Source organism: Micromys minutus (assembly GCF_963924665.1).
Source record: "Micromys minutus genome assembly, chromosome: 1".
Lineage (NCBI taxonomy): Eukaryota > Metazoa > Chordata > Mammalia > Rodentia > Muridae > Micromys > Micromys minutus.
Genome location: NC_137969.1, coordinates 162,795,352 through 162,810,632, shown reverse-complemented (window position 1 = coordinate 162,810,632; position 15,281 = coordinate 162,795,352).

Below are 15,281 nucleotides of genomic sequence, written 5' to 3'. Positions count from 1 at the left end.
CTCCACCTGTAGTTTTCATTAACTTTTTTCAATTCTTAGAATAAATGATTGAAATTTAAATTCCAAAATTCCAATGTAAAAGAAAACTAGAAGGTAACCATCTATGAATTCTTGTCACATTAGTGTTCAAACATAATACTGGTGGGAGACTTCATAATTTGCAGGCAGAGTCACCTGTCACTCACTTATCAGTGCTTCATTCTATGAATACTAACTATATACTCTGTCCTATGAGTATACGGAACACTTTGGCTTGGTGAACACCATGCTGTCTTTTGCATTCGTTTGATCTGATACGACTGAGTCAATTGAGTCAATATGGACTATGACATAAACTGTAGGACCACCCACTAAGGCTAGCTCAGGGACAGTGGTTGCCTTGGCCTAAAGGACAGGAAAGAATAGGAGGATATGTCTTCCTGGATTATTGTGACACCTGTTTCACCAGCCAGGCTCCTCACACTCCTCAAACCAGTCTTAAGTTGGTATACACTCCTGTCTTGTTGAGACTCAAGAAGTCTGATACCCATGTGATGAGCCCCTTCCTCAGTAAAAGCTTTTCTCCCACACCACTGAAACAAAAACAAAACAAAACAAACAAAAACAAAAAAAAACAACAAAAAATCTTTTGGCCCCAGATTTCTACTACAAATGAGTTTGTTTGACCATGGCATACTCAACAACTCCTCAAGTAAATTGAATATAAATAAGGTTGCTTGATGACTATGTCATGTACATGAGAATTGAAAGACTCAACTATCTAGGCTGAGCTGAGATAAGAACTCATAAAATGCATGAAAAGGTCCAAGTGACTCGAGTCTACAAATATATCCCAAAATATTTCTTATGCTCTTTTGGTATGTCTCGTTCTGATTGAACCAGGAAATCCAGATGTTAGACAGGGGGAAACATGCCACCAAACAATTTGTCTGACAATTTTACAAAAACAAAAGAGAAATTAGATCATTCATTTCTCAAAATTCCTGAGAGCCTACTCTGGTCTAAGTGGGTCTGCTTATCTGAAATCATACAACGATGGTGCTCCATGCCAAGTCCCCTTTCTATGAGATGGAGCTCTGTTTCCACTCTGGCAATATTGACTAATATGGTGAAGTACTTTTGAATTTTTAAGTCATTGCTGCATGCCTTGTATCACTGGAGTTCTTCAAAAGCAGCCCAGCTATGAAGGCATGTTTTATTACTATATTTATTACTATATTTATACAGTAATTGAGGAAGCCGAGACTTAGAGACATTTACTTTACCCAGTGCATTATTTTTATACTAAATTCTTCCAGACAAAATCCTTCCCTTTTCAGATTATGGCACCCAACTTTTCTGCCACTACTTTTTAATTTTTTTTCAAGTTGTACCATTTAAAAATTGAAAATAGTTTTTCAGTTTTATATATGCATGTATATGTTCATGTGTTCATATGTGTACACACACACACACACACACACATGCAAGCATTACTCTGAGGAGGTATTTGTATGCGTATATTTATTGACCATTATTCATGGTAACCACATAGGAAAATGTCCTAAGTATTTATCGACAGATGAGTAGATAAGGGACATTTGGTATCAATTATCAATGGACTATTATTTGACTTTTTGAAAAGAAAAAAACAATGCCAGTTGACAAAATGTGGATAAATATGAAAAAAATACTGTGCTAAGTAAAATGACCAAAACTGAGAAAGGAAAATGATGCATGTGTCCACATACTTATGTAAGCTTTAAAAAATAAAGTCAAAATTATAATAGCAATGTTTGCTGTTAGAAACTAGGGACTGAAGCAAAGAGACTGTCCAGAGACTGCAAACTTTACTCAGATGAATATTTTCTGAAAATCTAAGATACAGCATGGTGGCCATAGTTAAAAATCGTGTAATATGCCCTGAAATTTCCAAAGAGAATAACCTCAGGTATTCTTATCACACACAGCCACGCATATACGTGAACACACACACACACCCACACACACACAAACACACACACACACACACACACACACACACACACACACACACACACACGTTGTCATTCAGACATTAGCTTCACATATAGAAAAGCGACAATATCTAGAGGATAAAAAAGACCTATGAGATAAAAATAGTGTGTTGGGAAGATCATCAGAAATTTCTTCTTCAGTTTTCTAAAATCAACGTTTCTTAATTAGTCTGATAGTTGTGTCTGCATAACTATCATAGTAAAAGTAACCACCCATGCTTCGGAAATGTGAGTTATTTAAATGAAATATGGCATAATACTTTGGACCAGTGAAAGTCCATTTTGTACCCTTGAGAAGTTTGTGTCTGTATTTTTTTTTTTCAACTGAGTAACTGTAGTTGATCTTTTAAAGTATTGAGCAACAAGTAACACACTATTCACTCTTAGTACCACGCTTGAAGCAGAGACAAACTCGGGTTCTGAGACACAGCCCAGGACCCTTAGCTTCAGAAATAGCTTTGGCTTTGGAAGTTGGTTACCTGAGCACCCACATCCAGCCACAGGCTAGTAGGATGTGGCCTTGGGATTTCAGGTGTGAAAACTGACCACAGAGAAGAGATGACCAGTGGACCAGATGACTCAGCCAGGGCTGACTGACAGAAGATGAAAGGGGACAGTGCGAAGATACTGAACCCTGAGGTACTTGCAGATCTGAACAAAGCATGTCCTAAGCTTCACAGCCCTGAACATGACACAGGATTTGATGCACCTCATCTGCTTTGTGCGGGTTTTGATCTCCAGAAAAGGAAAAGACATGATTCTTTCTTACTTGCTAATCATAAACCATTTTCTTTTACTTCACCTGCACTTCCAAAACACAAATACAAATCATATTGATTTTTTCAGGAATGTGCAGAAAGGAACAAGGTTAAGTGCTCCCTCCCAAAAGATAAGCAAATAGCTTTTTATGGGGACTTCATTTACACAGTCTTTCTTTAAGAAGAGACCCTCCATTTTATTTCTATTCTGTGTCTGCATCCATTGTCAGAAATGGAGAGTGGAGAAGGATCCAGAAGACTGTGTGATTGAGTTTTCACACGAGCACACTTTTCTCATGACACTGCTCTCTGTGTCTCTCTTTCTGTATATGAACTTTAAAAAGATTATTCATCACCCTTCCCCACACTCTTCCACAAGACTCTCCAAGCTCCACCTATTGTTTTCCTGTGGGTCTCTGCATCCGTTTCCAGCAGCTGCTGGATGCCGCATCTCAGATGCAGCTATGCTAGCCTCCTGTCTGTGAGCATAGCAGTGTCCTGGGTTGGGTCTCAGGACGGGCCAGTTGTTAGCTGGTCATTTCCTCAATCTCTGTTCCACATTTATCCTTGTACATCTTGTGGTCAGGAAAAATTTTGGGTTAAGGCTTCTGTGGATTGATGCCCCCTCCCTCCACTGAAAGTCCTGCCTGCCTACAGGAGGTGGTTATTTCAGGCTCCATATCCTCTGCTGCTAGAAGTCTGAACCAGAGTCACCCCCATAAACTCCTGAAAGCCTTCTCTGTCCCAGGTCTCCAGCTGATCCCAAAGATGCATGTTCATGATTTCTATTCTACTTCCCAGCTCTCTCTTCAACCTCTGCTGTACCCACATCTTAGCTCCACTCTGGTCCCCTCCACACCCCTCTCAAACCCAGTTCTCTCCCTCCATCCAACACCCATGCCTATTTTATTTCCCCTTCTGAGTAAGATTTAATCATCCTCCCTTGAGCCCTCTTTGTTACTTAGCTTCTTTGGGTCTGTGGAGTGTATCATAATTATCCTGACCCTTATGGCTAATACCCACCATTTGTATTTCTGGGTCTGGGTTACCTCACTCAGAATGATACTTTATAGTTCCATCTACTTGCCTCCACATTTCATGATACCCTTGTTTTTAATAGATGAGTAGAATTTCACTGTGGAAATTTACCACATTTTCTCTATCCACCATTCTAAAGTTGAAGGACATCTAGGTTTTTTCCTGCTTCTGGCTATTATGAATAAAGCTGCTATGAACATAGTAGAACAAGTGGCCTTGTAGTATGGTGGAGCACCTTTTTGGTTTATTCCCAGAAGTGGTATAGCTTTGTCTTGAGGTAGAATTATTTCCAATTCTAAACTTATGCAACACAATGAAAACAGTATTAAGGGGAAAATTCAAAGCATTAAGTGCTTTTATAAGAAAATTGGAGAGTTTTCCTACTAACAACTTAAAGCACACCTGAAAGCTCTAGAACAAAAAGAAGTACACACTCCCAAGAGAAGTAGATGGCAGGAAGTAATCACAATCTGTCTGGAATCAATTAATTAGAAAAAAAGAGAAAACAAAGAATCAGCAAAACCAACAGGTGATTCTTTGAGAAAATCAGCAAAATAGACAAAACCTTAGCCGAACTAACTAAAAAAGAGATGGTATCCAAATAAACAAAATCAGAAATGTAAGTGAGACATAACAACAGACAATGAGGAAAGTGAAAGAATCATTAGATCCTTCTTCAAAAGCTTGTACTCCACAAAATTGGAAAATGTAATGAATTGAGTGATTTGCCAGACAGATATCACTTACCGAAGTTAAATCAAGATCAGGTGAACTACTTAAACAGCTCCATAACTCCTAAAGAAATAGAAGCAGTCCTTAAAAACTCTCCAAACCAAATATAAACCCAGGGACAGATAGTTTTATTGCAAAATTCTACTAGACTTTCAAAAAAGAGCTAATACCAATACTCCTCAAACTATAACACAAAATAGAAACAGACAAAACATTGCCAAACTTTCTCTATAAGGCCACAGTTGCCCTAATACCTAAACCACACAGACTTAACAAAAAAAAAGAATTTCAGACCAATTTCTCTTATGAACATTGATGCAAAAATATGCAGTAAAATACTCACAAAATCCAAGTAGTCATCATCCACCATAATCAAGTAGACTTCATTCCAAGACTGCAGGGATTGTTCAATATATAAATATTTATCAACATAATCCACCATATAAACAAGATGAAAGAGATGATGGGGACCAGGATAAAACCTCAAATGCAAATGGCCTTTGGATCTTGAGACTCATCACAAAAGCCCATATCTTTGTCTAGATCCAGATGGAGAATTAACAATATCTGTTCTATACACATGGCCACTTTTTCTAAAATCTCATACCAACAAGTCACATACAGCCAGGACATTTCCAAGCTTCAAGGGTTGCTGACAATGCTTATCACAGCTCCATTTGGACCATTTCCATAAAATATAATAAACACAGTCTGAGATTTGAGGCAAAGACTCTCTTAGCACTCTGTACCCCACAAATTACAACTAATTCTCTTATTCACTCCACACAAAATATAAGCAACCCATAAACAGACATCAAACATAATCCTCTCAAAGTAGTCTTATGGTAAATTTATGTAAAAGTCTGAATAAAATTTGATATTTGGAATAAAAAAAAAAACAGCACCCCCAGAAATTGCATTTTTACTTGTATAGTCAGCTATCTCATCAGAAATTGGGAATGGAAGCTAAACAAAAGTTTCTTTACCAGAATTAAAGCCATTTGTACTAATGAACCATTTCCTGTCTCAGCAAGGGCTTTTTAGTGGAGAACCAAGTTTCATTTCTGACACTTAAAAGATAAGAGGCTCAGTCTATCTCACTTGCTTGGCATCACACAGCTCCTGCATGAAGTTCTGTTCTCTAGTGTTGCCTTGGGCACTGTCACCTGGTGCATTCTCTCTTTCTTGAAACACTGTAGGGTGCCAGTCAGGCTTAACAGTTCTAGTGGCTGGCAATGCTAGCAGAATCCCCCTCCTGAGGGAGAGTCAAGAATGAGTCAGGGTGTGCTGCAATTTAGGCTAAGGGAAGTGTGGAGTAGAAGGCAAGCTTCGGAGCCTGGAATGTTGCATAAAGAGTACATAAAGAATATTGACTCTGGACAGTTGAGAAGAACATGAACACAATTATTGTGGCCACCTCAACTTAATCAAATCTAGAGATAAAGGAAAACTCAGTGTGTCTGCTTACAAATGAGCCAACATCACGTCCCCACATCTATATGAAGATGTCCCTCCTATCTCCCTTTAGCAATGTATGGAGATCTTAAAGAAATAGCTCAGTTTCCTGTCCCAGGAACTGAGAGAACAACCCCCAGAGAGTTTTTATTTTCCTCCCTAATGAAGGTTAGCTGTCCAGCTTTTTCCCCTTTTGTTCCCTTTGTCTCTGCCACTCAGTAAATGAAATAAGAACCTGGATGTTAGGGACATACTTAATCTCTCAAGGAAATCTTGCAAACCTTCTCTGCTAGAATTCAACAATTTCAATGAATAAGATCTCTTCATCTTCGGATGATTAATTGGACGCAGACTAAAACACCACTCCATCTTTGCTAAGAACCACTCTGTGTGTTAAAAAAATCACCTCCATAGTCTAAAATTCTTAACCACAACTGAAAGAAGACATCAATGTCATGTTTCTCCAATCTATCACTCAAGCACATGCATAGAAACATGTTTACCAGATGGCAGAAAGGCAAAAACACAGTTTAAATATAATCTATGCATTGTGAGTTTTTTGTGATCAAGGGTTTCTCAAACTATGGCTTTATTATAGATAACAGATTTTTCGTGTGTGTGTGTGTGTGTGTGTGTGTGTGTGTGTGTGTGTGTATGTGTGTGATTGTGTGTGTGTGTATGTACATGCATTTGTGAGGTTCAGCTGTTAAAGGACTAGTATCATTGTGTATGGAAAGTCCAAACCCCTTTATTATAGCTACTTAATTCATGAAATCGGTTCACTCTCTGCTGCCCTCTGGACTCCAATTCCTACTCTATCACTATAGCTGTAGTTTCTAGTTCTGACCATCTGAATTAAACAATCATTTCTGAGTACCACTCACATGTCTGAATCTCTACCCATGCTATTTATCTTTCTGGAATTCTTCTTATCCCACAATCACCTGCCTCACACACTCTTATCCACCCAAAATGCCTTCATCTGAGAACTAAAGGGTCTTTGATCTCAGAGATCAAACATTGGCCTGCCCTAGTACTGAGCCCTTAAGAAGCAGTTGCTATACTCTGTTAAGACAACATTTCTACTCACCTGTCTCTGTTAATGTCACTATTGACTTCCATTTCTGAATCCTCACACACTTTTTGTAGTGTCCACAGAGCATATAGCATCTATTCAGATTTATACAGTGGGAGAATGAATGCACCAATTAGTCAACAGGTTTAGTCTAAGCACCTAGGCAGAAGTCTCTCCTTTTTCTTCTGCTACCTTTCTATATGGACTCTGCAATGAGAATTTGGAGCACCAGTAGTCACCTATCCCTGCAGGCTTCCTCCAGAGCCACAAGCTGTTGTTCCTCTGTTGCTTTTCTTTTGACTCTCCAGGTTGACTACCTCTAACGCAGTGTTTGAATTGCCCAACCTAAATTTCCTCATTTAATTTTCATGTGAATAGTTTAGGGATTGCATGGGACCTCATTTAACAGAAAAAAAAAAAAAAAAAAAAAAACTAAAGCATAAGAGGAGCATAGTTTGTTCAAGATCCCTGTTCTTTTTGTTGCTGTATTTTTAAAAAATCCTAGTTGAACACCATAAACCAGAATTTCTCATTAATCATGCTCACATGGGTCAAGGACCATGTGGATGGTGTCTTTCTGCTCCATGGCCTCTGAGGCTCAGTTAGAAAGACTATACTGACATGAATTGACTGGTGTGCTGGATGGTGGGACCATCTGGAGTCTCTTTCATTCAAAAGCCTGATGCTTAGGTTGGATGTGGCCAAACCTGGCTTCACCTAAGACTATCAACTGAAGCACCTATGCATGGCCTTCTTGGACCATAACTGTAGAATTCATACAGGATTTTCCCCCAGTGGAAACACCCAGAGAGATGAAGACAGCATGTCAAGCATTCTCACTTACACTCTGAGGCCATACAGTGTAGCTGCCAGGTTTTGGTTTCAAGTCAGTCAGTAGCATCTGCCCAGATACAAGCAGAAAATAGACTCTACCTCTCAGAAGAGAACTGAGGAGACCATACTGCAACAGGGTACGTGTTATGAGAGAATTTGCCGTGGCCAGTTTTTTTGAAAGGTTAAAATGACAGATCAAGACTGCTGAGGAATTTTTTAAATTTTTTTCCTCTAGGGATAAAAGGCAAGCCTTTCAAGGCTGAAATCATAGTCTGAGTTTCCCACATTACATGATAAAAATAATGAGCCAAAATGATTTTTATTACTTAAAATAAACCAGGAAGAATTGAAGTTCAGGGGTAGAAGCTGTTTTTTAGGCAATGGCAATATTCAAAAATTGACTCTGGTGAGAACTGTAAGTATACACAGACACAGGGAAAGTCACTCTTTTACATAGGTAAATGGTATGCTATGTGACCTTTATCTTAATAAAATGGTTTTATAGTAAGGTAGAAATTAACATCTTAGTAATTTTTCTGTTGCTGTGAGGAAACACCATGACAAGGCAACTTGACAAGGAAGGGCTTATTTGGTATCCATAGCTCCAGAGAGATAGGAGTCCATCACAATCATGGCAGAAAACATTTCTACCGGCAGGCAGGCATGGATCTGGAGCAGCAGCTGAGAGCTCACATTCCAGTCCACATCTAGGAAAAGGAGAGAGTAAGCTGGAAATCATGGGAGGTTCTTGAAACTGTAAGCCTTCCCCAGCTAACATGCCTCCTTCAGCAAGACCACATTTCCCAATCTTTCCCAAGCAATTCCACCAACTGGTGCCCAACTTTTCAAACGCCCAAGACTTATGAGGAACATATTCAAACCCCACATGAAATAAAGTTTAGCATTTAACATTCTTAGACTTTCTCAACCAGGAATGCTAAGGGAAGTTATTCAACCTGCAATGAAAAGATATAAGCAATAACTCAAATCTTAGTGGATGCATGAAAGACATCCATAAAGGAAAAGTAGGCTTTTGGTTTGAGACTCTAATTTTTTCCACTATGTTTCGAAAGACAGCTGCACAAAACAATAGTGATGGATGGAGCCCTGCTGATGGAAGCGAACATTTAAAGAAGTTGCAATGACGAACCAAGTTCCATAGAAAAAAAGTGTATACACCACTGAAACAGTGTTGGTAATAACATTAACTAAATAGCTATAAATTAGGGTGTTAACTGAAATACTCCAGGGCAACCACTAAAAAGTGAAAGAAAATAAAATACACAATGAAAGACAGAAAAAGAATCCAATAGTTAGACTGTTAGATATCAATTCAACACAAGAGAAAAAAAATGAGAAAATAAAAAATAATAAGGTTATATCACATATTTTAAAAAGTAGAAATAAGGCTTCATCTGCAACAATTACTTTAAAATAGAATGTTTCAGATATTCTAACTTAAGAGTAGAAATGGGCAGATTTTGTGTTTCTAATTTATAAAACCACATGCTATCTATAAGTCAATCACTTCAAATACAAAAATACAAAACACAAATACTTAAAAGGGCAAAATTTAAGCAACAAAATTGAAGCTTCATAAGCTATAAATATGAGATAAAATATACTTAAGGGCTCAGTCAATAGCTCAGTGGGTTACAGTACTTACATGTAAGCATAAGGAGCAAAGCTCAAGTCCAAGCGCCAGTGTTAAAACCCAAGACTGCACATGTACCTGTAACCTTAGTAATGGTGGAGCTCACTGTCCACAGGATAAGTAAGAAGTTCACTAAATGACCCTGACTCAAGGAAACAAGGAAGAAAGCAATAGAGCAGGACACCAGATGTTCTCTTTCAGAGTGTATACTCTTCATTAGACACATACAGAGCACATTATTCAACAGGAGAATGTATGTTTCCCATAAGACACCTATAGAGCATTTGACTCAACAACAAAACGCATGCTCTTCATAAGACATCCACAGATATCTGCAAAGCATGCTGCTCAACACAAAATGCATCCTGAGAGTGATCACAGGTAAGTTCACAAAACAAGTTTCAAAACTAAAATTACAGAAACTACTCTAATTATCTCCTATAACTAAGATGCAATTAATGCAGAAATAAACAATGGGCCATATGAATGATACAGCATTTGCTTAGTAAATGGGAAGCCTGGGTTTGGATCCTTAGCACTGGGGATGCAGGAGAATCACTTAGAAATTAATAATGGGCTGGCAATATGACTCAATGGATAAAGGTGCCATGCCTGATTATCTGAGTTTCATTTCTGGAACTCACATGATTGAGGAAGGAACCAAATCCTACGAGGTGTCTTCACACACAACAGAAGCAGTGTGGCACACACACACACACACACACACACACACACACACACACACATACACACACACATAAACACACATACACGCAAACACCACTAAAATAAATAAATTTTAAGTTTTAAAATAGAAAAAAATTAATAACAAAAGGAAAACTATATTGTGCAAATGCCTGTAAATCAGTACATTCTTTAAAAATCAAAAGTCTGTCAGGTGAGAAAAGAAATAGAATCATCTACACACTGTCAAGAAAAAAGAGCATGAGAGAGCTTGGTCAATATATAAATCTGCCGTGAGATAGGAATCACTGTTAAAACCTCATGGAAATTAAAAAGCCAATACTCCTGACATGTATTCATGTACAATTTACCAGATACAGAAAACATGAATCCCACAGGAAATTGAAAGAATTCTACAACACGGCCAAGTGAGAATTCTTTATTCAAGGAATATGGGTGCTGTCTGTTGTATAGAATATGATCATGGTAATAAACCATTGAAAGGAGAGAGAGAAAACTGACATGAAAATTTTAAAAATTAAAGAAGAAAATTCCACACAATCATCTCACAGATGGGGAACAAAACTAACAACCAAAACAACAACAAAATCAAATCAAAACAAATTAATTGGAACAAAAATTAAAAAAAACAAAATAACAGGTTTTAAACTCCAATGCTTTTTCATGAAAAGTAGAGGTTGTCTCAACACACTCAGAAGTGGAGGAAGACTTTTCAGAGAGTAGAACCAGAAATCTTGGAGCTAAGAACTGTAGCTAATGATAGCAGACTAAGGAAACACTTTCATGATCATAAATTAAAAAAAAAAAAAAAGAAGGTCTTTCATACTGGTCAGCGCTCCACATGGTGTTGGGAGTTCCAGTGTGAGCACTTAGGGAAAAAATAGTCCTCTAACTTAAGAAAATGCAAGGTACAGGCTGAGCAACTGGTGAGTGGGAGACCTAGGCTGCGGGGGAGCAGAGGGATCTCTGCGGAGTGCACACAGAAAGGGCACCCCCTGCCCTGACCCGCCCTGTCCTCCCCGATCCAGTGACCGGGAACAGATCTTAGGAACTTCTGTTCCCACCCGGAGAGGACTTCAGGACGCAGAGCAGAGCCTGGCCCAACCACCAGCCGGAAAGGCGGCTCGTACAGGCTGAGCTACTGTGACCTGGAACAGATCTTAGGAACTTCTGTTCCCACCCGGAGAGGACTTCAGGACGCAGAGCAGAGACTGGCCCAACCACCAGCCGGAAAGACAGCTTGTACAGGCTGAGCAACTGGTGAGTGGGAGACCTAGGCTGCGGGGGAGCAGAGGGATCTCTGCGGAGTGCACACAGAAAGGGCACCCCCTGCCCTGGCCTGCCTTGTCCTCCCCGATACAGTGACCGGGAACAGATCTTAGGAACTTCTGTTTTCACCCGGAGACGACTTCAGGACGCAGAGCAGAGCCTGGCCCAACCACCAGCCGGAAAGGCGGCTCGTACAGGCTGAGCTACTGTGACCAGGAACAGATCTTAGGAACGTCTGTTCCCATCCGGGGGCGACTTCAGGACGCAGAGCAGAGCCTGTCCCAGCTGCCACCCGGAACCTGGGCTGCTGGGGAGTAGAGAGATCTCTGAGGAGTGCACACGGAAAGTGTACCAGGGACACAGACCAGATACAAGGGAAAGGCAAGAACATATCACTGACAACAAAATGGCAAGAGGAAAGAGAAAGAGTATATCCCAAGGAAACCAAGACAATCTAGCAACACCAGAACCCAGCTCTCCGATAGTAGCAAACATAGGAATTCCAAACACAGACCTGAAAACATGCCTCAAGACGCTGATAGAGTTACTTAAACAGGAAAAGCAAAAAGATTCAGAAGCTTTTAAAGAAGAAACAAGAAAAACACTCAAAGAACTCAAAGAACGAGACGAAAACAGAACCAAAGAAATAAAGGAATGGAAGAGGGAAATTAAAACAGAAATTGACACAATAAAGAAAGCGCTAAAAGAGATAACCCTAGAGTCAGAACACCAAAAAAAGAAATCAGGAGTCACAGAAGCAAGCATTTCCAACAGATTACAAGAGATCGAGGAGAGAATCTCGGGGGCAGAAGACAACATTGCAAACATAGACAAAACAGCCAGAGAAGATGCAAAAAACAAAAAGCTCCTAACCCAAAATGTCCAGGAAATACAAGACACAATGAGAAGACCGAACCTAAGGATAATAGGAATAGAAGAGGGAGAAGAGTATCAACTAAGAGGCACAGTAAATATCTTCAACAAAATCATAGAAGAAAACTTCCCTACCCTCAAGAATGAGATGACCACGAGCATAAAAGAAGCCTTCAGAACTCCAAATAGGTTGGACCAGAAAAGAAATACCTCCCGACACATAATAGTAAAAACATCAAGTGCCCAAAGTAAAGAAAGAATACTAAAAGCAGTAAGGGAAAAAGGTCAGGTAACATATAAAGGCAGACCAATCAGACTCACACCCGATTTCTCAACAGAGACTATGAAAGCTAGAAGAGCCTGGACAGACATCATGCACTCCTTAAGAGAGCACAAGTGCCAGCCCAAGCTGCTATACCCAGCAAAACTATCAATCACCATGGATGGAGAGACAAAGATATTTCAAGACAAATCAAAATTCACACAATATCTGACCACAAACCCAGCACTACAACGAATTATAGGTGGAAAACCCAATACAAGGAGGGAAAATACAGCCTAGTAAAAACAAGAAAACTCCTAAACAAAAAAACTAAAGAAAAAAACACAGACACAACTCAACCCAAAAAAGCAAAAATGGCAGGAAACAGAAACAATTATTCCTTGATATCTATTAACATAAATGGTCTCAACTCCCCAATAAAGAGACATAGACTATCAGACTGGATACATAAACAAAATCCAGCATTTTGCTGCATACAGGAAACTCATCTCAGAGACAGAGACAGACACTATCTCAGAGTAAAAGGGTGGGAAAAAAACTTCCAAGCAAACAGCTCCAAGAAGCAAGCTGGAGTGGCTATTCTAATATCGAATAAAGTAAATTTCCAACCAAAAGTTATCAAAAAAAGATAAAGAAGGACACTTTTTACTCATTACCGGGGAAATCTGTCAGGAGGAACTCTCAATCCTTAACATATATGCTCCAAATAAAAAATCACCCACATTCATAAAAGAAACTCTACTAAAGCTCAAAAAATACATTTCACCTCACACAATAATAGTGGGAGACTTTAACACCCCACTCTCACCAATGGACAGATCAGGGAAACAGAAACTGAACAAGGACACAGCAAGACTAGCAGAGACTTTGAACCAACTAGAATTAATAGATATATACAGAACATACTATCCTAAAGTAAAAGAATACACCTTCTTCTCACCACCCCATGGCACCTTCTCGAAAATTGACCACATAATTGGACACAGAACGAGCCTTCATCGATATAAGAAGATTGAAATACTCCCATGCATCCTCTCAGATCACCATGGTCTACGGCTGGTCTTTAACAACAACAAAGACAACAAAATGCCCACATACACATGGAAACTAAACAACACTCTGTTAAAGGATAGCAGGGTCAAAGAAGAAATAAAGAAAGAAATTAAGGATTTTCTAGAATTCAACGAAAACGAAAACACAACATACCCAAACCTATGGGATGCAATGAAAGCAGTATTGAGAGGAAAACTCATTGCCCTAAGTGCTTCCAAGAAGAAACTGGAGAGAGCTCACATCAGCAACCTGACAGCACAGCTAAAAGCACTAGAACAAAAGGAAGCAGATATACCCAAAAAGAGTAGACGGCAAGAAATAATCAAAATTAGGGCAGAAATAGACCAAATAGAAACAAAAAAAACCATTGAAAAAATCAACAAAACAAAGAGTTGGTTCTTTGAGAAAATCAACAAGATTGATAAACCCCTAGCCAGACTAACTAAAGGGCAAAGAGAGAGTATCCAAATTAACAAAATCAGAAAGGAAAGTGGTGACATAACAACTGAAACTAAGGAAATTCAAGAAATCATCAGATCCTACTACAAAAACTTATACTCCACAAAATTGGAAAATCTGGAGGAAATGGACGAATTCCTAGACAGATACAAGGTCCCAAAGTTGAACCAGGACCAAGTAAACCATCTAAATAACCCTATAACACCTAAAGAAATAGAAGAAGTCATCAAAAGCCTCCCAACCAAAAAAAGCCCAGGTCCAGACGGGTTCAGTGCAGAATTTTATCAGACATTTATTGGGGATATAACACCAATATTCGCCAAGCTATTCCAAAAGATAGAATCAGATGGAATATTACCCAACTCATTTTTTGAGGCTACAATAACCCTCGTACCTAAGCCACACAAAGACCCTACAAGGAAAGAGAACTTCAGACCAATCTCACTTATGAACATTGATGCAAAAATACTCAACAAAATCCTTGCAAACCGAATCCAAGAACATATCAAAACCATCATTCATCATGACCAAGTAGGCTTCATCCCTGAGATGCAGGGATGGTTTAACATAAGGAAATCCATCAATGTAATCCACCATATAAACAAACTTAAAGACCAAAATCACATGGTCATCTCACTAGATGCTGAGAAAGCATTCGACAAAATCCAACACCCCTTCATGTTAAAAGTCCTGGAAAGAACAGGAATCCAAGGCCCATATTTAAACATAATAAAAGCAATATACAGCAAACCAACAGCCAACATCAAACTTAATGGCGAGAAACTTGAAGCAATCCCACTAAAATCAGGGACTCGACAAGGCTGCCCACTCTCCCTACCTATTCAACATAGTACTGGAAGTCCTGGCTGGAGCAATTAGACAGCAATAGGAGATCAAGGGGATACAAATCGGAGAGGAAGAGATAAAAACATCACTCTTTGCCGATGACATGATAGTGTACTTGAGTGACCCCAAAAATTCCACCAGAGAACTCCTACAGCTAATAAACAAGTTCAGCAAAGTGGCCGGATACAAAATTAACTCAAACAAATCAGTAGCCTTCCTATACTCAAAGGAC